Here is a 23,672-nt window from a genome sequence, read left to right as displayed (position 1 = left end):
AGTATTTCGTCACACAACTCACAGTCAACCTGTGAAACTCCTTGCCAGAAGATGTTGTGAAGGTGAAGACCATAACTGTGTTCAAACAAGAGCTAGATAAATTCATGGATGATAGGTCCATCAATGGCTATTAGCCAGGATGGGCAGGAATAGTGTCCCTAGCCTCTGTTTGCCAGAAGCTGGGAATGAGCGACAGGGGATGGATCACGTGATGATTACCTGTTCTATTCATTCCCTCTGGGGCACCTGGCACTGGCCACTGTCGGAAGACAGGATACTGGGCTAGATGGACCTTTGGTCTGACCCAGTAGGGTCATTCTTATGTTCTTATGTTATATCTATCTAAGTGTGGTGTGTTAAGTAGAGTGGTGATCCCGAGTTGAATCTTGCAAGCTGCTGTGTACTATTCCTTTGGGAGTAGTGTGGCTGAGAGTTCTGGGCATGTTCAGTGGAACAGGGGCTGAGTACACCAGAGAGAGGCACCGAAGACTCCGGGGTTGGTGTGTGCCTATGGGTAATCTGTACAGAGACATCGAGGCCTAGAAGGCAGTGCTTGTGTTGCCAGAGGCTGGTGGATTCAGGTAGCTGATCTAGAGCTGGCACAGACAAGACTTCCTCATGCTAAGCGTAGCTGGTGGTGAGGTGCCTCACAACCCTTGATACCCCTGGCAAGTGTCACAGAAGAATTTAGCTTTTTAAACAAGTTTGTCTTTAGTCTCATTTGTGATAAAAATACCTTGAGTAGATTGTAATCCCCTGCTTGCTCTCGGGACAGATGCTCTGAGCATAGCAAGATGAGTTAACAAATTCACTCACATCTGGTGATTAGGCAAACGGTGTGCATTTCCCATTGCTGGGATGCAAACTAGAGCTGAGTGGATTGCTTTGAACAATTTATTCATAGAAAAATGAAGTTTTGCATCAACCAAAGCTGCTGGCAGACTTGTGTTAAATTCAGTGGATAGTTTCCTGGGGGGAGGGGGAATAAAAAGGTGAAACATTTCATTTTGACATTTTTGAAACAACGTGTTTCAAGGTTCTGTTTTGAAATGACATTTTGCTTCAAAAATTTTGTTAGATTTAACTTTAAAAAGGGGTGGAGAGTAAAAAAAAACTAACAAGAACATGATTTTGCTTTTTGTGGGGGTGGGGAGCAAGTTGCTGCTGTTTTTGGATTTCTTAGGTCAGCCATCGAATAAAAAAAAGTTAATTATTCACCCAGTTGTAATGTAAACTCTCTTGATTTCTGCTCGGGGTGGAAAGGTTTTTCAACTGAGCTAATAATGAACTTCACCCTCCGGCAATCCAATAGGCACTATGTTATAGTTTCATGCCGATAGTTGCTCTTTGCAGATTGTCCAGATCAAATGGAAAAGAATGAGATATGCACAAATGGGCAAACAAGGGTCTCAAATGGTCTAAACTGTTGTCACTGATCATACGGAATTCCAGGTCCTCACACTGGGGTTTTTTTTATACAGAAATTCCCTCTGTGCATGTCTGTCCTCAAAGCCTGGGTGAAGCAATGGCCCAGGGAAATGACACTACTGTGACTGAATTCATCCTTGGAGGATTCACTTATCATCCAGAACTGCAGGTTGCCCTCATCCTCATACTTCTGGTGATCTATGTTCTCACCCTACTGGGGAAACTTGGGATGATTGCCCTAATCTGGAGGGAATTCACACCCCCATGTATCTCTTGCTTAGCAACTTGTCACTTGTTGACGTTGGCTACTCCTCATCCATCGCCCCAAGGGTGCTGGTGAGCCTCTCAAGGGAGAGTAAGGCCATTTCCTATGCTGGATGTGCTGCACAGCTGTATTTCTTTCCTGCCTTTGCCACCACTGTGTCTTTACTCCTTGCGGAGATGGCCCATGACCATTATGTGGCCATCTGGAATCCTAGAATATTGGGTTGGAAGGGACCTCAGGAGGTCATCTAGTCCAAGCCCCTGCTCAAAACAGGACCAATCCCCAACTAAATCATCCCATCCAGGGCTTTGTCATGCCGGGCCTTAAAAACCTCTAAGGATGGAGATTCCACCACCTCCCTAGGTAACGCATTGCAGTATTTCACCACCCTCCTAGTGAAAAGGTGTTTCCTAATATCCAACCAAAACCTCCCCCACTGCAACTTGAGACCATTACTCCTTGTTCTGTCATCTGCCACCACTGAGAACAGTCTAGATCCATCCTCCTTGGAACCCCCTTTCAGGTAGTTGAAAGCAGCTATCAAATCCCGCCTCATTCTTCTCTTCCGCAGACTAAACAATCCCAGTTCCCTCAGCCTCTCCTCATAAGTCATGTGTTCCAGTCCCCTAATCATTTTTGTTGCCCTCTGCTGGATGTTTTCCAATTTTTCCACATCCTTCTTGTAGTGTGGGGCCCAAAACTGGACACAGTACTGCAGATGAGGCCTCACCAATGTCGAATAGAGGGGAACGATCACGTCCCTCGCTCTGCTGGCAATGCCCCTACTTATACATCCCAAAATGCCATTGGCCTTCTTGGCAACAAGGGCACATTTTCTGCAGAACTGCAGAACTGCTGCCTAGCCATTCGTTCCCTCATCTGTAGCGGTGCATGGGATTCTCCCGTCCTAAGTGCAGGACTCTGCACTTGTCATTGTTGAACCTCATCAGATTTCTTTTGGCCCAATCCTCTAATTTGTATAGGGCCCTCTGTATCCTATCCCTACCCTCCAGCGTATCTACCTCTGCTCCCAGTTTAGTGTCATCTGCAAACTTGCCAAGGGTGCAATCCACACCATCCTCCAGATCATTTATGAAGATATTGAACAAAACCGGCCCCAGGACCGACCCTTGGGGCACTCCACTTGATAGCGACTGCCAACTAGACATGGAGCCATTGATCACTACCCGTTGAGCCCGACAATCTAGCCAGCTTTCTATGCACCTTATAGTCCATTCATCCAGTCCATACTTCTTTAACTTGCTCGCAAGTGGAAGACCGTGTCGAAAGGTTTGCTAAAGTCAAGGAACAACACATCCACCGCTTTCCCCTCATCCACAGAGCCAGTTATCTGGTCATAGAAGGCAATTAGATTAGTCAGGCATGACTTGCCCCTGGTGAATCCATGCTGACTATTTCTGATCACTTTCCTCTCCTCTAAGTGCTTCAGAATTGATTCCTTGAGGACCTGCTCCATGATTTTTCAGGGACTGAGGTGAGGTTGACTGACCTGTAGTTCCCAGGATCCTCCTTCTTCCCTTTTTTAAAGATGGGCACTACATTAGCCGTTTTCCAGTCGTCTGGGACTTCCCCTGATCGCCATGAGTTTTCAAAGATAATGGCCAATGGCTCTGCAATCACATCCGCCAACTCCTTTAGCACTTCGGATGCAGCACATCCGGCCCTATGGACTTGTGCTTGTCCAGCTTTTCTAAATAGTCCCGAACCACTTCTTTCTCCACAGAGGGCTGGTCACCTCTTCCCCATGCTGTGCTGCCCAGTGCAGTAGTCTGGGAGCTGACCTTGTTCGTGAAGACAGAGGCAAAAAAAGCATTGAGTACATTAGCTTTTTCCACATCCTCTCTCACTAGGTTGCCTCCCTCATTCAGTAAGAGGCCCACACTTTCCTTGACTTTCTTCTTGTTGCCAACATACCTGAAGAAACCCTTCTTGTTACTCTTAACATCTCTTGCTAGTTGCAGCTCCAGGTGCGATTTGGCCCTCCTGATAACATTCCTACATGCCCGAGCAATATTTTTATACTCTTCCCTGGTCATTTGTCCAATCTTCCACTTCTTGTAAGCTTCTTTTTTGTGTTCAAGATCAGCAAGGATTTCACTGTTAAGCCAAGCTGGTCACCTGCCATATTTACTATTCTTTCTACACATCGGGATGGTTTGTCCTTGTAACCTCAATAAGGAATCTTTAAAATACAGCCAGCTCTCGTTTCCCCTCCTTTCCTTTCTCCTTACTCCTTTCCCCCTCATGCTATTCTCCCAAGGGATGCTGCCCATCAGTTCCCTGAGGGAGTCAAAGTCTGCTTTTCTGAAGTCCAGAAAAAAATCCACTGCTCTATAGGGACATCATATGCAAGAGATCCTGTGTCTGGCTTTTGGCTAGCTCCTACATGGCTGACGTTGTGAATGTAACCATGCTTACCAGCTGCACCTTTCAGGTGTCCGTCTGTGGGCCCAGTGGAATCAATCATTACTTCTGTGATGTCCTGCTACTCTTGCGGCTCTCCTGCACTGACACCCACACCAATGAAATGCTGCTTTCTACCTGTGCTGGTTCCAAACAACTGACTACCATGCTGACCATCCTCTTTTCTTATCTGTATATTACTGCTGCCTTACTAAGGATCCGCTCCTCTGAGGGCAGGCACAAAGCCTTTTCCACCTGTGCCTCCCACCTGACGACTGTGGCTATATTCTACGGGACGATGTTCTTTATCTACTTACGACCCAGTTCCATCTCCTCAGTGGAGCAAGACCAGGTGATCTCCATGTTTTACACTGTGGTGATCCCCATGCTGAACCCCCTGATCTACAGCCTGAGAAACAAGGAGGTGAAGGATGCCCTGGGGACAGGGATAGAGAGAAGAAAGTTCTCTTAGCGACTTCGATAAATAATTTTACCATGTTTTGAACTAATTGGTGACTATTCTTTGCATTCCCTTCCATTCTATGTAATTTTATAATAAAAATCAAAATTTTAGTGTGTTTAAGTTTTAAGAATGTTTTAGAGAGGAGGTATGGTCCAACAGATAGGACACTCAGAAGATCTGGTGTGACAGATATTGAAACCCCGTGCAGTATCTTTGGGGACCATTGTATTAAATTGTATTTTATGACTGGTTTATGTATGACTGTCTTCTACTCCATGGGAGAGGTTTCCCACCGCTCCTTCAGGAACTAAAACCTGTGGCAGGAGGTGATTAAGGCAACTCACTGAGACTAAACTCCAGAGAAATTCCAAGGGGAGTCTGTCTCATTCAGGGCAATTGAACCTATATTCCCCCTGTATTTTCCAGCAAGGACACCTGCTTTTAGTTTTATGGCTCCTCAGCCACTTCTTTTGGGCAGCGATGCATATCTCTCTCCTTCTTGATTGGGGTTTTTCCAGGCTTCACAGTTCCCTACCTACATTGTGAATTCCCTAGCAAGCCTGCCTAAGCCAACCTGCTTTACTTTTCCCCTCAAAGATACAAAATGGTGTAATTTCCACAGTTATAAGTTACCACACATCTCTTTCTAAGCAAGCAAATTTATTCTTAAGGGAAAAGCATTATAGAAAAAACATATTAAAAACAATAAAAGAACCTACATGCATGCTAATAAACTCACCAGAGATCACCCCAACTCCAACAAGGCCTCTGGATGCTGAACAGTCCTTTGAACCCTGCCATCAAGAGGTTTTTCTATGCTTACAAGCTCATAACAACTTTTGCTCAGAACAAAAATACAGACTGGGCCACGTCCTTCCAAACCTTCCCAGGAAGGATTGGGGCAGCCCTTGGATAGAAAATCCTGTCTGTTTGGAGGACTAGAAAGAAGGCTCTGAATCAGTTTTAACAAGAGCTATTCAACCAAAAGTCCTTTTTTTGTCCATTGGCCCTTGACAAAACCAGTTTGAACCAATATATGTGAGCCTCTCTCCAGGTGGTGGTAGCTCTCTGGAGGTGTTACAATAGGAGTGAATTTGCCTCTCTAACCAATTCTTAATTTTTGGAGGGCTGTGGTCCTCCTATTGCATGGAATTAAATACAGTCCCTAGCACACGATACATAAACTTAATTCAATAAGGTGTGTGCAGGATATTCAAGGAAATTGCCATCACAGGGTGGAGGAATAGACAAGATAGGTGAGGTAATATCTTATTGGACCATCTTCTGTTGGTGAGACAAGCTTTTGAGCTGTACAGAGCCCTTCTTCAGGTCTTGGAAAGAGTCTATTGGGCAGAGAAGGAGGACACTGGGAGCCAGGATTCCTGGGTTCTATACCCAAGTCTGAGTGGGGTCTAGGGGGTTAGAGAAGACAGATTTCACACCCATTCTGTTCCTGAATCTCCCTGCTGTGAGCGAGAACACGCCCTCCTAAAATTCTCTTCATAGGAGACAGAAAACAGAAATTCTAGCTCCCAGACCTCCCTGCTCCAGCCAGAGCTGGGAACAGAACACAGGAGCCCTGACTCTCAGCCCTCCCCTACAAAAGCCCGCTGGATCATAGATATAGGATCATCTTAAGTCACACTGGATACTTCTCCTTGGGACCACCTACAAAGACAGTCCTGTCTTACAAACTAACTCAAATGCTTGCTCTAAAGGAAACCACTGCTGCCTGAGAATGGTCCTTTATAAGGAGAAGGAGAGTCAGGATATTTGCGGGTGGGGCTAGAGGGCCTTCGCTCCCCTTCAAGGCTCTCCTATATCAAGGGCACTCCAGAAAACACCCATCCTTTAGAGGGAAGGCATTTGAGAGAATTCAATGCCCTAATCTCATGCCCTAAATCCCTGGCCCTACAAGATGGAGGGGGGAGTGTTTGATTGAGGATTCATCCACTGGGGCTGTGACCCCAGGATCTCACCTAGACATTCCCTTGGTAGGATAACACATTGGGACCTGAATGCAGTTGATATGAAAGAGCAGGTTTCTCTTTTCTTGGGTACATTATTAACCTGTGGAATTTCCCGCTTCAGGATATTGACCCTCTACTCCTGTGGTTCACACATCTTGTTCTCTCAACGTTTCTGGACTGATTCACTCTCACCAGCTGATTTCTCTCAGTCACAAAGGATTCTCTCTGTATTGGAGCCAACATTCAACTCTGTTTCTGCCCCAGCCCCTCCCTGGGACATGTTTCCTTGGCCAGTCTGTCTCTGCCTGCCACTTTCTCTTACTGTTGATGGTCGTATCAAAAGCTGGCAGGAGAGAAGTGTCAGGATAGGGCTGCTAACATTGCATTTAAAATATAAGGAACTGTTTTCTTAGCACCATCCCTCCTCCTGATATTATCATTATTAGTAGTAATAATACTAATAATGAGCAGTACTCGCCTACATTCACCAGGGATATTTCTTGCTGCTTTTCACAGCACTCAACAATTCCTGATCTTGTTGTACAGAGATGAAAAAATAAGGGACTGTTGGCAACCCTACATGAGAAGGGCATGTCGGAGTGGGGTATCTACAGACAGGAGGTGGGGAGGTACTTCCTTCTGACAATGGGATGTTAGGAATAGGGGTATGGAACCTTCCCCTTCCCATGGACGCTGACTCCAATCTGGGCCCAGGCCAGGGGGACTAGCTGGCCTTGGGGTGTGTGTGTGTCTGGGAATGGCATACAGGGTCTTTCTCCTCTAGGCCCCCAAATCTGTTACATTGTGTTTAATAAGTTGGTGGGTTCTGAGCCCCAGTTTGGAGGGGGAATGTGTCCACATCCCAAAATTCACCACAGCTAGCACCAGCTGGCCCCCTTGCTCATAGGGTTGCCAACTTTCTACTCACACAAAACTGAACACCCTTGCCCTGCCTGCTGTCCCACCTCTTCTCTGAGGCCCCGCCCATGCCCCCACCCCTTATCTGAGGCCCCGTCCTCACTCACTCCATCCCCCTCTCCCTGTGTCACTCGCTCTCCCCACCCTCACTCACTCATTTTCACCTGACATTTTCACTGACTCAGGGGGCTGGGGTGCAGGAGGGGGTGAGGCTTCTGACTGGGGGAGCGGGGCGCCAGGGTGGGGCCAGAAAAGAGCAGTTCAGAGTGCAGGAGGGGGCTCCAGGCTGAGGCAGTGGGTTGAGATGGGAGAGGACTCCAGCTGGGGGTGTGAGCTCTGTGGTGGGGCTAGGGATGAGCGGTTTGGGGTGCAGGAGGGGGATCTGGGCTGAGGGGTTGGAGCCAAAGAGTTTGGAGTATGGGAGGGGGCTCCAGGCTAAATCAGGGGGTTAAGGTGCAGGGGAGTGTGAAGGCTCTCGCTGGGATTGCAGACTTGGGTGGAGCTGGGAATGAGGGGTTTAGGGTATAGGAGGGTTCTCTGGGCTGGGACCAAGGGTTTCGGAGGGCAGGAGGGGGATCAGGGCTGGGGAAGGGGGTTGGGGCACAAGGAGTGGGATCGGGGTGCAGACTCTGGAGCACTCCCCTCAAGCAGCTCCCAGAAGCAGCAGCATGTCCAACCTCTGGCTCCTATGCAGAGGCATGGCTAGGCAGCTCTGTGAGAGTCCTAGCCTCCCTGCTCTGACCCCCTCCTTTCCCAGAGCTGGGCATGGGACCCAGGAATCCTGCCCTCCCCACCCTTCCTGCTTTAACCTGGTGCCCTCCTAGAGCTGGGATAAAACTCAGAAGTCCTGTCGTTCCAGCTCCTTGGTCTAACCATTAGAACCCTCTCCCCAACCTAAGACTTAAACACAGAAATTCTCTCGGCCCTTATCCAGTCACTAGACACCTCTTCCCTCCCAGAGCCATCAGTCCCTCTGAATCCCCCTTGAACAAGTCACTGAATCTGTCTGTGCTGCCATTCCCCATCCGTAAAAAGGAATGATCATTCTTTCTTTATCTCGGACTGTAAACTCCTCAGTGCAGGGACTCTCTCACAGTGTTTGTACAGCCTTGGGCTCAACAGGGCATTGATCTTGATTAGGGTCTGCCATAATACAGATCATTTAGGTGTGAAACACTGAATCACAACGGATTCATCCCCTCGCCCTCTGGAAGGGAAATTGACCCTCTCCTGGTCTTCTGGCTTAGGGTAAGATTGGCAGGGGGCGGACTGATGAAGCAGAATGCTTGGGTCATCAGTGGGATTTGAATGCCCTAACTTCATTGTTGTAAGCATGTGCCTGTGCTGCTTAAGCTAAAGGAAATAACTCCATTAGCTGGCCCGTGGGGTAGACGTTTATCGCCTCAGGTGGATCAGCCACGAGAGGGAAATAAAGATCCCCACACTTTGCTAGTGCTGGTTCCACATAGTGCTAGTGATTCCATGAGAGTTAGCACCTGGATATGTTTCCAGGTTTTTGTTTGGTTGTGAGAACATGTTTAGTAGCTTTGAAGGCCAGAAGATACTGTTGTGATCATCTAGTCTGAGCTCCTGCAGCAGTGTAATGCAAGCCAGAGAACCTCCCCTAGTGACTCCTGCATCCAGCCCCTATCTGGTGCTTGAACTAGAGCAGATCTTTAAGAAGGACACGCACGGGCTTGATTTAAAGCCTGCTCGTGATGGAGAAGCCACTCTATCCCCTGGAAGTTTTTTCCAGTGTTTTATTACCCTCCCTTTCATAAATGTGCCCCTTATTTCTATCTTTAATATATCTAGCTTTGGCTCTTGGCCCTTAGCATTCCTGTGCATTCAGAGTATAAATCTTGTCCATGGAGGAAAGTTACTTGGGATTCTTTGTCCTATGGTAGCAGCTAGATCCTCCAGCCAAGATCAGGGCCCAGGTGCACTATGCACCGTACAGACACATCGTGAAAGATAGCACCTGCCCCAAAGAGCTCACTGTCTAAATAGACAAAGGGTGGAAGTGGAAAGAGACGCACACTAAGGCAAAAGTGACTTGCCGGAAGCCACCAGGAACAGGTCTCAGGTCTCCTGAGTCTTGTTCCAGTGCCAAAACCAGTGGCTATTCTGCGTAAATAGAAGATGTTTCTTGTTTTTCTCCCCCCACAGTCCAAACTGCAGGATTGCCAGCTGCAGCTGGATGTGACATTGCAGAAGGTGAATAATTACATCACTGCCAAGCAGAAAAGGCCCAAGGAACTGAGGGTGAGTTGGCTCAGAGAATCCCTAGGAGTGGGATAGTAGACCTTTCACCTTGGGGGGGGTGCTGGCTCCAATCTGCCCCCTGGCTGGGAGACTGGTTGGCTTAAGGGGTGGGTGGGTAATTGCTCTCCCTGGGCATGGCTCCAATGCAGACCCAGGTCAAGGGATGGTATCCACTGATCTCATGCTATTTGTCTCCCCTGCCGATAGGAGTTGTTGAAGAGAGGACACCAGCACATCGTCTCTGAGTTCGAGGATCTCCCCCTGCTGGACGAGGAGAAGGAAAGGTAAGCAGCAGGATACGGACCCTGGACTTCAGGAAAGCAGACTTCAACTCCCTCAGGGAACGGATGGGTAGGATCCCCTGGGGGACTAACATGAAGGCGAAAGGAGTCCAGGAGAGCTGGCTGTATTTCAAGGAATCCCTGTTGAGGTTACAGGGACAAACCATCCCGATGAGTCGAAAGAATAGTAAATATGGCAGGCGACCAGCTTGGCTTAACGGTGAAATCCTAGTGGAACTTAAACATAAAAAAGAAGCTTACAAGAAGTGGAAGGTTGGACATATGACCAGGGAAGAGTATAAAAATATTGCTCGGGCATGTAGGAATGAAATCAGGAGGGCCAAATTGCACCTGGAGCTGCAGCTAGCAAGAGATGTCAAGAGTAACAAGAAGGGTTTCTTCAGGTATGTTGGCAACAAGAAGAAAGCCAAGGAAAGTGTGGGCCCCTTACTGAATGAGGGAGGCAACCTAGTGACAGAGGATGTGGAAAAAGCTAATGTACTCAATGCTTTTTTTGCCTCTGTCTTCGCTAACAAGGTCAGCTCCCAGACTGCTGCGCTGGGCATCACAACATGGGGAGTAGATGGCCAGCCCTCTGTGGAGAAAGAGGTGGTTAGGGACTATTTAGAAAAGCTGGACGTGCACAAGTCCATGGGGCCGGACGCGTTGCATCCGAGAGTGCTAAAGGAATTGGCGGATGTGATTGCAGAGCCATTGGCCATTATCTTTGAAAACTCATGGCGAACGGGGGAAGTCCCAGATGACTGGAAAAAGGCTAATGTAGTGCCCATCTTTAAAAAAGGGAAGAAGGAGGATCCTGGGAACTACAGGCCAGTCAGCCTCACCTCAGTCCCTGGAAAAATCATGGAGCAAGTCCTCAAAGAATCAATCCTGAAGCACTTGCATGAGAGAAAAGTGATCAGGAACAGTCAGCATGGATTCACCAAGGGAAGGTCATGCCTGACTAATCTAATTGCCTTCTATGATGAGATTACTGGTTCTGTGGATGAAGGGAAAGCAGTGGATGTATTGTTTCTTGACTTTAGCAAAGCTTTTGACACTGTCTCCCACAGTATTCTTGTCAGCAAGTTAAAGAAGTACGGGCTGGATGAATGCACTATAAGGTGGGTAGAAAGCTGGCTAGATTGTCGGGCTCAACGGGTAGTGATCAATGGCTCCATGTCTAGTTGGCAGCCGGTATCAAGTGGAGTACCCCAAGGGTCAGTCCTGGGGCCGGTGTTGTTCAATATCTTCATAAATGATCTGGAGGATGGTGTGGATTGCACTCTCAGCAAATTTGCGGATGATACTAAACTGGGAGGAGTGGTAGATACGCTGGAGGGGAGGGATAGGATACAGATGGACCTAGACAAATTGGAGGATTGGGCCAAAAGAAATCTGATGAGGTTCAATAAGGATAAGTGCAGGGTCCTGCACTTAGGACGGAAGAATCCAATGCACCGCTACAGACTAGGGACTGAATGGCTAGGCAGCAGTTCTGCAGAAAAGGACCTAGGGGTGACAGTGGATGAGAAGCTGGATATGAGTCAGCAGTGTGCTCTTGTTGCCAAGAAGGCCAATGGCATTTTGGGATGTATAAATAGGGGCATAACAAGCAGATCGAGGGACGTGATCGTTCCCTTCTATTCGACATTGGTGATGCCTCATCTGGAGTACTGTGTCCATTTTTGGGCCCCACACTACAAGAAGGGTGTGGATAAATTGGAGAGAGTCCAGCGAAGGGCAACAAAAATGGTTAGGGGTCTGGAACACATGAGTTATGAGGAGAGGCTGAGGGAACTGGGATTGTTTAGTCCGCAGAAGAGAAGAATGAGGGGGGATTTGATAGCTGCTTTCAACTACCTGAGAGATGGTTCCAGAGAGGATGGTTCTAGACTATTCTCAGTGGTAGAAGAGGACAGGACAAGGAGTAAGTTGCAGTGGGGGAGGTTTAGGTTGGATATTAGGAAAAACTTTTTCTCTCGGAGGGTGGTGAAACACTGGAATGCGTTACCTAGGGAGGTGGTAGAATCTCCTTCCTTAGAAGTTTTTAAGGTCAGGCTTGACAAAGCCCTGGCTGGGATGATTTAACTGAGAATTGGTCCTGCTTTGAGCAGGGGTTTGGACTAGATGACCTCCTGAGGTCCCTTCCAACCCTGATATTCTATGATTCTATGATAAGTGTTTGTGTTGAACCTGTTCATAAACACCTCCAGTGATCTCAATTCCACAGTCTCCCTCGGTAACCTGGTCCAGAGCTTAAATATCCCTATAGTTAGAAAGCCTTTCCTAATATCTAACCTATATTTCCCTTGCTACAGATTAAGCCTTCCATGGATATGGAGGTAGACCTTCAGCGGACCTGGAGAACAATTGATCACCATCCTCTCTATAATAGTCTTTAACATATTTGAAGACTGTTATCAGGTCCCTTCATGAGTATCCTTTTAATATGATTAATCATGCCCAGAAACGGTCTGTGGCTGGGAGTATTAATATTTTAGTGCTATTTTCAGGTACCGTCTGGCCACCAGAACTGAGCTTCTTCCTCAGGTACAGACAGACAGACTTACAGACTGTCCAGGGATAAAAGTAACATGTCATTCCTTTGGATGACTGCAAGGTGAAGGTCTGTCTCATAGAATCAGGTCACATGGGGGGAGGAGGGGCCTCCTGCATTTATGAGGGCTTTTCCCTACATCTTTCTTCTTCACCTCTCCTCCTAACTGATCTTGAACCTCTGCACCACTGGGGTGCTGACCAACTGTCCAGATTTCTGCCTCTAGCCAGGTGCTTTGGCTGTTAAAGAATGTTTCCTAATGCTAGACAAGTCCTTTCATGCCTTATTCCAAGTCATTGGCTCGTCCTCTTATCCATTTCTGTGCCCCCTGAATAATCCCTTTGCCTTTACTCCTATAATTCCATTTAGTTGATTTCTGCAGAGAATGAGATCATGGCCTCTGGACTCCTTTTTTTAAAATAGGCAGTAAAACTCCATATTCAGAGGACCCAATATAAAGTGCTATAAATCAGGTGTATCTATCTGTCAAGGGTTTTAAACAGCCAGCCATCACCCTAGTTACTGAGCACCTTCCACTCAGAAACAATAGCAATAGCCAAGTACTTAGGAGACTTTATGGAGTCTCTTTTTGGGGTCAAATTTTTGCCAGAGGGAGGGGGGTTTCTGTTTTGTTGTTTGTTTGTTTTAAAGATCTCATTAATTGCCACTCTTCCTTTCCTCCCTGAAGTCAATGGTGTTAGTTACACAAGCGTAAAACTGGTGTAAGTGAGCGGAGCATCAGGCCATGTGTATCTGTGATTCTGATATTTCTGTGTGATGGTTTCAATTATCACCCCCTTTTTCTGTGACCCTGTCTCTCTCTGTCTCTCCTCTCAACAGGTGTCCTGTGTGACAATTATGTCTAAGGTAAATAGAAGCACGGTGACTGAGTTCATCCTTCTAGGATTCTCAGATCATCCAGAGCTGCAGGTCCCTCTCTTCATGGTGTTCCTGGTCATTTATCTTATTACCCTGGTGGGGAATCTTGGGATGATCATGTTAATCAGGGTTGACTCCAGCCTCCACACTCCCATGTACTTCTTCCTCTGCAACTTGTCCTTCATAGATATTTGCAATTCCTCCTCCATCACCTCCAAGATGCTGTCGGACCTCTTAGCAGAAAGGAAGGGCATTTCTTTTGCTGGGTGTGCCACACAGGTTTACTTTTACAATGTATTTGGCACCACACAGGGTTTCCTCCTGGCCATGATGGCATAGACCCACTGCTCTATATGCCCATTATGTCCCAGAGCTACTAGCTGGGAACACCCTCTCTGTCATACCGGGCTGGGACCATCAACTCTGTGATACACACAGGAAGCATTTTAGACTGTCCTTCTGCAGCTCCAACATCACTGACCGCTTTTGCGGTGACATCTCTCCAGTACTAGCACTCTTCTGCTTAGACACCCATGTCAGTGAGATGCTGCTCTTTGCACTCGTTGGCTTCATTGTGATAAGCACCTTCCTGACCGTCCTCATCTCCTATATGTACATCCTGTCCTCTGTCCTGAGGATCTGCTCTATCGAGGGCAAGCCCAAAGCCTTCCCCATCTATGCCGCCCACCTGACAGCTGTCACCATATTCTATGGGACACTATCCTTCATGTATTTACAGCTCTAGCCACACTCTGGACCAAGACAAAGTGTTCTCTGAGTTTTATGGTGTAGTGGTCCTCATGCTGAGCCCCCCTGAACTACAACCTCATGAACAAAAGGTGAAAGACGCCCTAGAGAAAGTGATGGAAATTAAAAACACTGATTTGTGGACATGATATTATGCTGCCACATCACATCTGGACATAAGATTAATAAACCAATACATCTATCTTTTTAGATGTCTGTGCCATACCTAACAGTGCCCTGCTATCAATAGAAAGGGATGCAATTTTGGAAAGAAAGCAAAGGTTAACATTTTTTGTTCATGTTATGCCTGCAGAATCTAGTCTAAATGATGATGCTGTGCAGTAATGAACAGATAATAATAATAATAACTAGCTCTTGTATAGCACTTTACATCAGTAGATCTCAAAGCGCTTCCCAATCTTTAATGCATTCATCCTAACAACAGCCCGGTAATTTATTGCTATCATCCCCATTTCACAAAAGTGGAAACCAGGACTCAGAGTGGTTACACAACTGGCTCAAGGTCACTCAGGAAGTCTATTTCAGAGCAGGAGATTGAACCTAGGTCTCTCAAATCCTAGACCCTGACACTGCATTGCAATGGATGGGATACCAGATCAGATTAAATTGCTGTCCAACCTCTTCCCACAGGATACTGAATCCTAGCCTTGAGGTGGAGAGGTCCACTTCTGCTTCACGAGTGAAACCATAGCTCCCTTTTGAAATTCAATAATGCCAGGAATGTTTTGAATTGGCCCCAGGTGTTGAGGCTTCCCAGTTCATTTTCCTGAATGAAATGGCCAAATTTAGGTGACAGATGGGAGCTCAAGGGAATGCAAAGAGGGGAGAGAAGTTAAGGGGGAGGATAACACAAGGGAATGGGCGACTTTAAATTGTCTCATTGCCCAAAGTCACCCAGGAAGCCTATGGCAAAACAGAGGATTGAAATAGCATCTCCCAACTCTTATACCCCATAACCATCATTGCATTTTAGTCTCCTGCCATTTCCATGTAGATACAATACTGGAATTACTATATCATATTGATAAATTATTATTTAGATTTTACTTAATACATATGCCTTGGAAACAGTATGGCCTACAGGCTAGTGCTTGGAATTAGAACTCTGGAGACCTGGTTTCTAGTCCTTTTTCTGGGCTTCGCCTTTTTGTGCCTCAGTTTCCCCAGCTGTAAAATGGGTGTAATGATACTGATCTCCTTTGAAAAGCACTTTGAGATCTACTGATGAAACAGGCCTCATCTCATGAGCTGCTTTGGAGTTGTAGCTATGATCCTCTGGTTGTAAGAAGGGAAGTGACACAAGAGCTAGGCATTATTATTATTACTCAAGCTCAGTGTTTTCAATAGAAAATTGGACCCTGGGCCAGAAGCTGCATCTAAAGCCAGCTGTGTTCATGGTGGTGAGGGGGGGTCGGGATGGGAGAAGGCATAAGGGGTCCCAGACATTCAGGGTCCTGAAATAAGGGAACATAAGAACGGCCATACTGGGTCAGACCGATGGTCCATTTAGCCCAGTATCCTGTCTTTTGACAGTGGCCAATGCCAGATGCTTCAAAGAGAATGAACAGAACAGGGCAATCATTAAGTGATCCATCCCCTGTCATCCAGTCCCAGGATCTGGCAAACAGAGGATTAAAGACACCCAGAGCATGGGATTGCATCGCTGACCATTGTGGCTAATATCCACTGATGGACCTACCCTCCATGAACTTATTTAATTCTTTTTTTAATCCAGTTACAGTTTTGACCTTCACAGCATCCCCTGGCAAAGAGTTCCACAGGTTGACTGTGTGCTGTGTGAAGAAATGCTTCCTTTTGTTTGGCTTAAACCTGCTGCCTATTAATTTCACTGGGTGACCGCTGGGTCTTGTGCTATGTGTGTATATAACACGTCCTTATTCACTTTCTCCACGTCAGTCATGATTTCACAGACCTCTATCATGTCCCCCCTTAGTCGCCTCTTTTCCAAGCTGAACAGACCCAGTCTTTTTAACCTCTCCTCATATGGCAGCTGTTCCAGACCTTCAATCACTTTTGTTGCCCTTTCTGAACTTTTTCCAATGCTAATGTATCTTTTTTGAGATGGGGCGACCAGAACTGCATGCAGGATTCGAGGTGTGAGTACACCATGGATTTATATAGAGGCAATACAATATTGTCTGTTTTATTATCTATCCCTTTCCTAATGCTTCCAAACATTCTGTTGCCTTTTTTGACTGCTGCAGCACATTAAGCAGCTATTTTCCATTACGATGCCAAGAAAGAAAAGTGTTATAATAAATAAAATCAGAGCTGCTTTCACAGGACGTTTATACCCCATTTCTCTGATTTTTTTAACTTCCCCTTTCAATATGAACTACTTTTCCTAGTGGAAGGACACATTATGGAAATCTTCCAAGCACTAGTAGATGGCGACATATAACCGCAATAAATCACTGCCAGTTGTGCATTAACAGTATAAGGACCTACGCAGAGGGAGTCAGCTATTGGATCACTTGGTGTATGGCTGGAGTATAGGGGCTTGAAACATTTTTTATAGTGAGAGTGCTGAAAGCCAGTGAACAAAAATGTAAACACTGTATATGATGGAAACCATGTATTTGGTTGTTATTACTACTTCAAGCCAGGGGGTGCTGCTGCATCTCCAGCACCCCTAGTTCCAGCACCCCTGCTGGAGGAACTTGGTTTAACCTTCTTAGGCCTTCTTTGCACAAGTGGCCTCACAATACAGTTTATTGCACATAATAAAGGTAGCATGTAGAGGCCTCACCCAAGATCAGGGCCCCATTGTGCCAGGTGCTGCATGTGCAGTAAGAGACACTCCCTGTCCCAAAGAACTTGGTTCCACACAAGGCGGACAAAGGCAGGATTATTATTCCCACTGTACCAAAAGTCACTGTGAGACTATGACCCAGGCTGGGAACTGAAACCAATTTCCTGCATGCCAATCTGGAGCCGTAATCACACCACCCTGCATCCTCTCCCAACCGATCTTTTCAGCTGTGCAGGCATTTTGCTGTAATCATTGCATTGCATTACATTGCAGAGGAAATGGATTCCTACAGGGATACACCTACGCGGGGAACTCCCACAGATGGATTCCCTACTGCTGTTCATCCAATGGCCCAGCAGGCGGCACTGGAGCATCACACATGGTGGAATCCACTGATTCGAAATAACAGACTGATAAGCCGTACACAGAGTGGGGCCCACAACTTCTGCGTCTTGCATGCTTCTAGCTCTGTGTGCGTGATCACTGCCAGAAGGGCACATTTGTAGCAGGGACAATTCTTGCAATTCATGGCAGGCCTGGGAATTGCCAGGCGGTCCCGTGTGCGTATTCAGTGGAACTTCAGCTTTGAAAAACCACCCAGAATGTACATTAGATCCTCCCTTTCAAAGCCAAAGGGGCTCCTCCTGCATCTCTTCTGCGTTATCTCCTCCTCTCCCTCCCAGTTCTCCCCAGGGACTGACAGCTGCTGTTCAGCCAGGCACAGCATGGGATCTGGAGCCCACTCTCTCCTCCCACTGCCTGGTAGCTTCAATTGCAGCCTCCTGCTGAGCATTGCAGAGAAGCAGTCAGTGTGGAGCTGGTGCTGCTGAGCAGCCAGAGGACAAGCCGCTGTGCTCTGAGCATGACATGGCTGCATCTGCCTCGGGAAACATGGACTGGGAATGCAGAACCCAGGACTGCCCTATCTGAACCAAGAGTGCTGGCAGCTCCGGGGATGAGGGCAGGGAGCCAGTGTGGTATTGAGGACAGGGCCTTTAAGAGTTGAGCACAGGGGCTGGACTGGGTGACCTCTCGAAGTCCCTTCCAGCCCTACATTTCTATGGCTTTATTAGGGGTAGGGCCGGATTTCCAATTAGACACAGTAGGCATGTGCCATAGGGCACCGGTGTTCTAGGGGCGCCTTACCTCTCTCAAACTGTGTGCAACACAAAGGTCAGCTGTAGGCGCTGAAGATGCCTAGGGGCACGTAAGGTGTAAATCCGGCCCTGGTTAGGGGCAGTGGCGGATTAGCCAATGGGCCCCAGCCAATTAAGGGGCCCCGGAAATTAAGGGGCATCCCATCCCCAGCAGACAAGGGCAGATCGGGAGCCAGGATCCAGGTGCAGGCTGGGTCTGAACACTAGGATGTCAGAGTCAAGCGGCAGAAGCAGCTAGTGCCGGTAAAACAATCCTAAGCCAGGGAAATCCTAGTGACACAGGCAACTCCCTATGCCTCTGCCTGGCTTAAATAGAAGCAGGGGCCCAATAAGGGCCCTTGGAGTTTTACTAATCAGATCCCAGGATTGATCTCTTCTGCCAAAGCTGAGCTTCGAGTTCGGGTGGCTGCTAGCAGGCCCCTCGGTGGCAGGTTGGAACACACAGGCTCCTCGGCGGACTGGGGTTTGAGACCCGGGGCTCCAACATTAGGATGATTGAGGTCCATGCTTGCCTGTGGGACTTCCCAGGCTTGGTATGGGGGCAGTGTTGGGGCTGTGGAAAGGCCAGATAATGCTTGTCCATGCAGGCTACCTGGGGCTGGCGCAGATTTCCAAATTCAGCAGTCTGCTCCTGGGTGATGAGGGGAAGCCCGGCTCACCCCTCATCGCGGCTGGGGACTGAACCAGGGCAGTCATTGCTGCAACCAGCTGGCATTTGCCGACCCACAGGCTATATCTCCTGGCAAGGGACAAGGGGAGGCTCTGGGATGGCCATTTGCAAGGTGGTAACCCTGTGATGCCAGAGAGGCCCATGATCATATGGCATCTGGATCAGGTGCAGTGGGGAGCGGACAGGACTGGTCCCTCTGTCACGGCCATGGATGGAGTGGGGCATTCTGTGCCTGAGACATGGGGGAGAGGCCCTCTCTCTAAATGCTTTTCAGCTGGGCTCCTCACAGGTTTGAAAGCTTCACAGAAGTTAAGGCCAGAAGGGCCCATTGTGAGCAATTCGTCTGTCTTGTATATCGCAGGCTGTACCCAAGGGCTCTTGCATGGAGCCCAGAACCTGTGTATGTGGTAGGCTGGAGTTTCTATATACAAATAAGAGAAGTCCCATAATTCCCACTTCCACCACTGAGACCTCAGCACCTGGCCCTTTGGCACGGTAAGCAAAAGCCGGACCTGTAAGCCAGAGGGCCACCTATTTGTAACAACTGGTTTGGATTCTTGTGCCTCTCCTCCACCTCAGCAAACCTTCCACATCAGGCTGTGTCAAGGTTCCTTCCCCACTCTGAACTCTAGGGTACAGATGTGGGGACTGCATGAAAGACCCCCTAAGCTTATTTTTACCAGCTTAACTTAAAACTTCCCAAGGTACAAACTTTGCCTTGTCCTTCAACAGTATGCTGCTACCACCAAGTGTGTTAAACAAAGAACGGGGAAAGAGCCCACTTGGAGACGTCTTTTCCCAAAATATCCTCCCAAGCCCTACATCCCCTTTCCTGGGGAAGGCTTGATAAAAATCCTCACCAATTTGCATAGGTGAACACAGACCCAAACCCTTGGATCTTAAGAACAATGAAAAAGCAATCAGGTTCTTAAAAGAAGAATTTTAATTAAAGAAAAGGTAAAAGAATCAGCTCTGGAAAATCAGGATGGTAAATACCTTACAGGGTAATCAGATTCAAAACAGAGAATCCCTGTAGGCAAAACCTTAAGTTACAAAAAGACACAAAAACAGGAATATACATTCCATTCAGCACAGCTATTTTACAAGCCATTTAAACAAAACAGGATCTAACGCATATCTAGCTAGATTACTTACTAAGTTCTAAGACTCCATTCCTTTTCTGTTCCCGGCAAAAGCATTACACAGACAGACCCTTTGTTTCCGCCCCTCCAGCTTTGAAAGTAACTTTTCTCCTCATTGGTCATTGTGGTCAGGTACCAGCGAGGTTATCCTAGCTTCTTAACCCTTTACAGGTGAAAGGGTTTTGCGTCTGGCCAGGAGGGATTTTATAGTTCTGTATACAGAAAGGTGGTTACCCTTCCCTTTATATTTATGACAGGCTGCTAATAGAGCGTCCCACACAGGCTATGTCTACACTACAGGTGTTACAGTGGCACAGCTATGGTACTACAACTGTCCCACTGTAACACAGCATGTAGATGCTTCCTATATCAACGAAAGGAGTTTTTGTATTCCTGTAGGAATCTTTGAGCAGCAGCAGCTAAATTGATGAAAGAATGCTTCTGTTTACCTATGCGCATCTATGCTGGAGGCTAGATTGGCTTAACTACGTTGCTCAGGGGTGTGAATTTTTCAATGTAGCTAGGTTGATCTAAATTATAACTGTGGACCAGGCCACACACAAACACACACAGCCCACACATGCACAAAAACAACCCCCAACACCAACCCACAGAAAGACACCAACCCATGCATAGATACAGCACCCCCATCACAAAGGTAAATACAGACCAGACACCCCAACAGAGGGCACCCCCATGCACACATAGTGCTCCAGTACACACCCCTGGACTAGGGTTGCCAATTTTGGTTGGATGTATTCCTGGAGATTTCCTCACATGACATAATCTTTAATACAGATTAATTTTAAATTCCTGGAGACTCCAAGACAATCATGGGGGATTGGCAACCCTACCCCAGCCAGATATGACACCTGACAGGGATGCACAAAGACAGAAACCTAGCCACAGACACAATGGCCCAGTACAAACACATGCAAAGGTGACAGTCTGTCACAACCTCCCAGGCAGATTTAACAGCCAGAAACAAAAATATGGGCACACACCACTAACCAACACACAGCTACATGCATGCACAACAGGCAAACTAACAGGCCTGATGACACCCAGTGCTTGCATATTCACATACCCAACAACCAGTACAACATCCCTCCTTAAATCTATATGCACAGTCAACACCCCAAGACAAATTCACATGCACACACAACATAATCACATGCCGACATGGCACCTCATAACAGGCCCACACACCGACATGAAAGCCAGACACAAATTCATGCAATCATTACAGCCTGACAACAATAAACACCCGTGCGGATGTGACAGCTTAGCACAAACTAACAGGCAGACAACCCACCCCAACCCACACACAAATGTTGACACTGAAATGCACATACCATGCACATACCATACACCAGATATTACATTCTAGCTGGATATTCCAAAGTGATCATACCAAGCCAAACACATGCCATCAGTGACACATTTGCTGCTGGGTTTCCCTTCCAGCAGCTCTGATTCCCCAAAGTGTATCAGATATTCTCTCCTTTGCAACCACTTTTCAGGCTCCCTCGCCTCATCCCACCTCCCTCACTGCATGGAATTTTTGCATCCTTGCCCTGGGTTTCTGCATTTGTAACCACTGCTTTCCCCTGCTTTTCCTTGTCCCATGCAAGATTGTTCCCATCTCAAAAGAACCTGGAGGCTTGTTGCTTTTGCAGCCGACATCAGGACAAAGCTGTTCTTGGGCCATCACGAAGCTGGTGGCCCATGAAGGGTGGAAGTTCTGACAGGTTCAGCTGAAGTGGGGAGACAAGAGAAAGGAAATGGAGACACAGAAAGGAGTGTGGTGGAGCAGAAATACTAGGATAGTGGATGTGCAGGGTTTTGTGCGCAATTCGTTAAATCCATTCACTATCTGGACTAGCATATTTCCATCCATCATGAAGCAAATTCTTGCTTGGAAGAATATATTCTGCCTGGAATGACCCCTCAGACTTAAAGACCGATGATGAACCATCATGGTAATGAGCCTTTTGGTATGACACCCTACTGGCCAATGAGAGAACAGAGATGGATGCTTCAGCATAAAGAAAATGGGGCATATCACACAATCCAGTAACTACTTGGAGTCCACACTGGGAAAAAAAACCTGAGATATACTGTCCCAAATACTCTATAGAACTGTGATTGTCTGTAGGATGTGGGAGATCCGAAGTCTGCCAAACTACCAAGAGCAGCAGGACAATTGAGAGTAGTCCCATATCTTGGACAGTGCAGGGCACTCTTCAACTATCTCAGACAGCACCTGTACCAAGTCAAGTAAGCTGTGAGGTGGTAAAGACAGCGAAATCTTTTCCTTGGAGCTAAAGGCCACAGAGACCTTCCCCCCATACTTGTTTTGAGTGGAGCCAACTCACCGGGCCCAACAGGCAGTTCGCCATGGAGCTTGGACTCACTTCTTGTGAGCTGGCCTCACCTACTCTGTCATAGAATCACAGAAGATTAGGGTTGGAAGAGACCTAGTCATCTAGTCCAATCCCCTGCTCAAAACTGGACCAACACCAACTAAATCACCCAAGCCAGGGCTTTGTCAAGCTGGGCCTTAAAAACCTCTAAGGATGGAGATTCCACCACCTCCCTAGATAACCCATTCCAGTGCTTCACCACCCTCTTAGTGAAATAATGTTTCCTGATATCTAACCTAGACCTCCCCCACTGTAACTTGAGACCATTGCTCCTTGTTCTGTCATCTGCCATCACTGAGAACAGCGGAGCTCCATCCCCTTTGGAACTCCCCTTCAGGTAATTGAAGGCTGCTATCAAATCTCCCCTCACTCTTCTCTTCTGGGATTAAATAATCCCAGTTCCCTCAGCCTCTGCTCGTAAGTCATGTGCCCCAGCCCCCTAATAATTTTTGTTGCCCTCTGCTAGACTCTCTCCAATTTGTCCACCTCCCTTCTGTAGTGGGGGGACCAAAACTGGACGCAATACTCCAGGTGTGGCCTCACCAGTGCCAAATAGAGGGGAATAATCACTTCCCTTGATCTGCTGGCAATGCTCCTACTAATGCCACCCAATATGCCATTAGCCTTCTTGGCAACAAGGGCACACTGCTGACTCATATCCAGCTTCTCATCCCCTGTAATCCCCAGGTCCTTTTCTGCAGAACTGCTGCTTAGCCAGTCAGTCCCCAGCCTGTAGCAGTGCATGGGATTCTTTCTTCCTAAGTGCAGGACTCTGCAATTGTCCTTGTTGAACCTCATCAGATTTCTTTGGCCCAATCCTCCAATTTGTTTAGGTCACTCTGGACCCTATCCCTACCCTCCAGCATATCTACCTCTTCCCCCATCTTAATGTCATCTGTGCTTACTGAAGTTGCAATTCATCCCATCGTCCAGATCATTAATAAAGATGTTGAACAAAACCAGCCACAGGACTGACCCCTGGGGCACCCTGCTTGATCCCAGCTTCCACCTAGACATCAAGCCATTGATCTCTACCCGTTGAGCCTGACAATCTAGTCAGCTTTCTATCCGCTTTATAGTCCACTCCTTTTTAACTTGCTGGCAAGAATAATGTGGGAGACTGTATCAAAAGCTTTGCTAAAGTAAAGATATAACACATCCACTGCTTTCCCCATATCCACAGTGCCAGTTATCTCATCATAGAAGGCAATCAGGTTGGTCAGGCATGACTTCCTCTTGGTGAATCCATGTTGACTGTTCCTGATCACCTTCCTCTCCTCCAA

The 23,672-nt window shown here is 47.3% G+C and overlaps 1 long non-coding RNA gene and 1 pseudogene across 1 annotated transcript in view; one reads left to right on the top strand and one right to left on the bottom strand.

The window, feature by feature from the left end:
• LOC142072312 (uncharacterized) overlaps window positions 1-23,672 on the bottom strand; it is a 77,284-nt gene that overhangs the window by 2,841 nt on the left and 50,771 nt on the right. The window lies entirely within an intron of this gene.
• On the top strand, window positions 442-4,601 carry LOC125637891 (olfactory receptor 5AP2-like; annotated as a pseudogene).

Source organism: Caretta caretta, chromosome 6 (assembly GCF_965140235.1).
Source record: "Caretta caretta isolate rCarCar2 chromosome 6, rCarCar1.hap1, whole genome shotgun sequence".
Taxonomy (NCBI): Eukaryota; Metazoa; Chordata; order Testudines; family Cheloniidae; genus Caretta; species Caretta caretta.
Note: the sequence above shows the minus strand (reverse complement) of the source record. Positions and strands in the feature narration are given on the sequence as shown.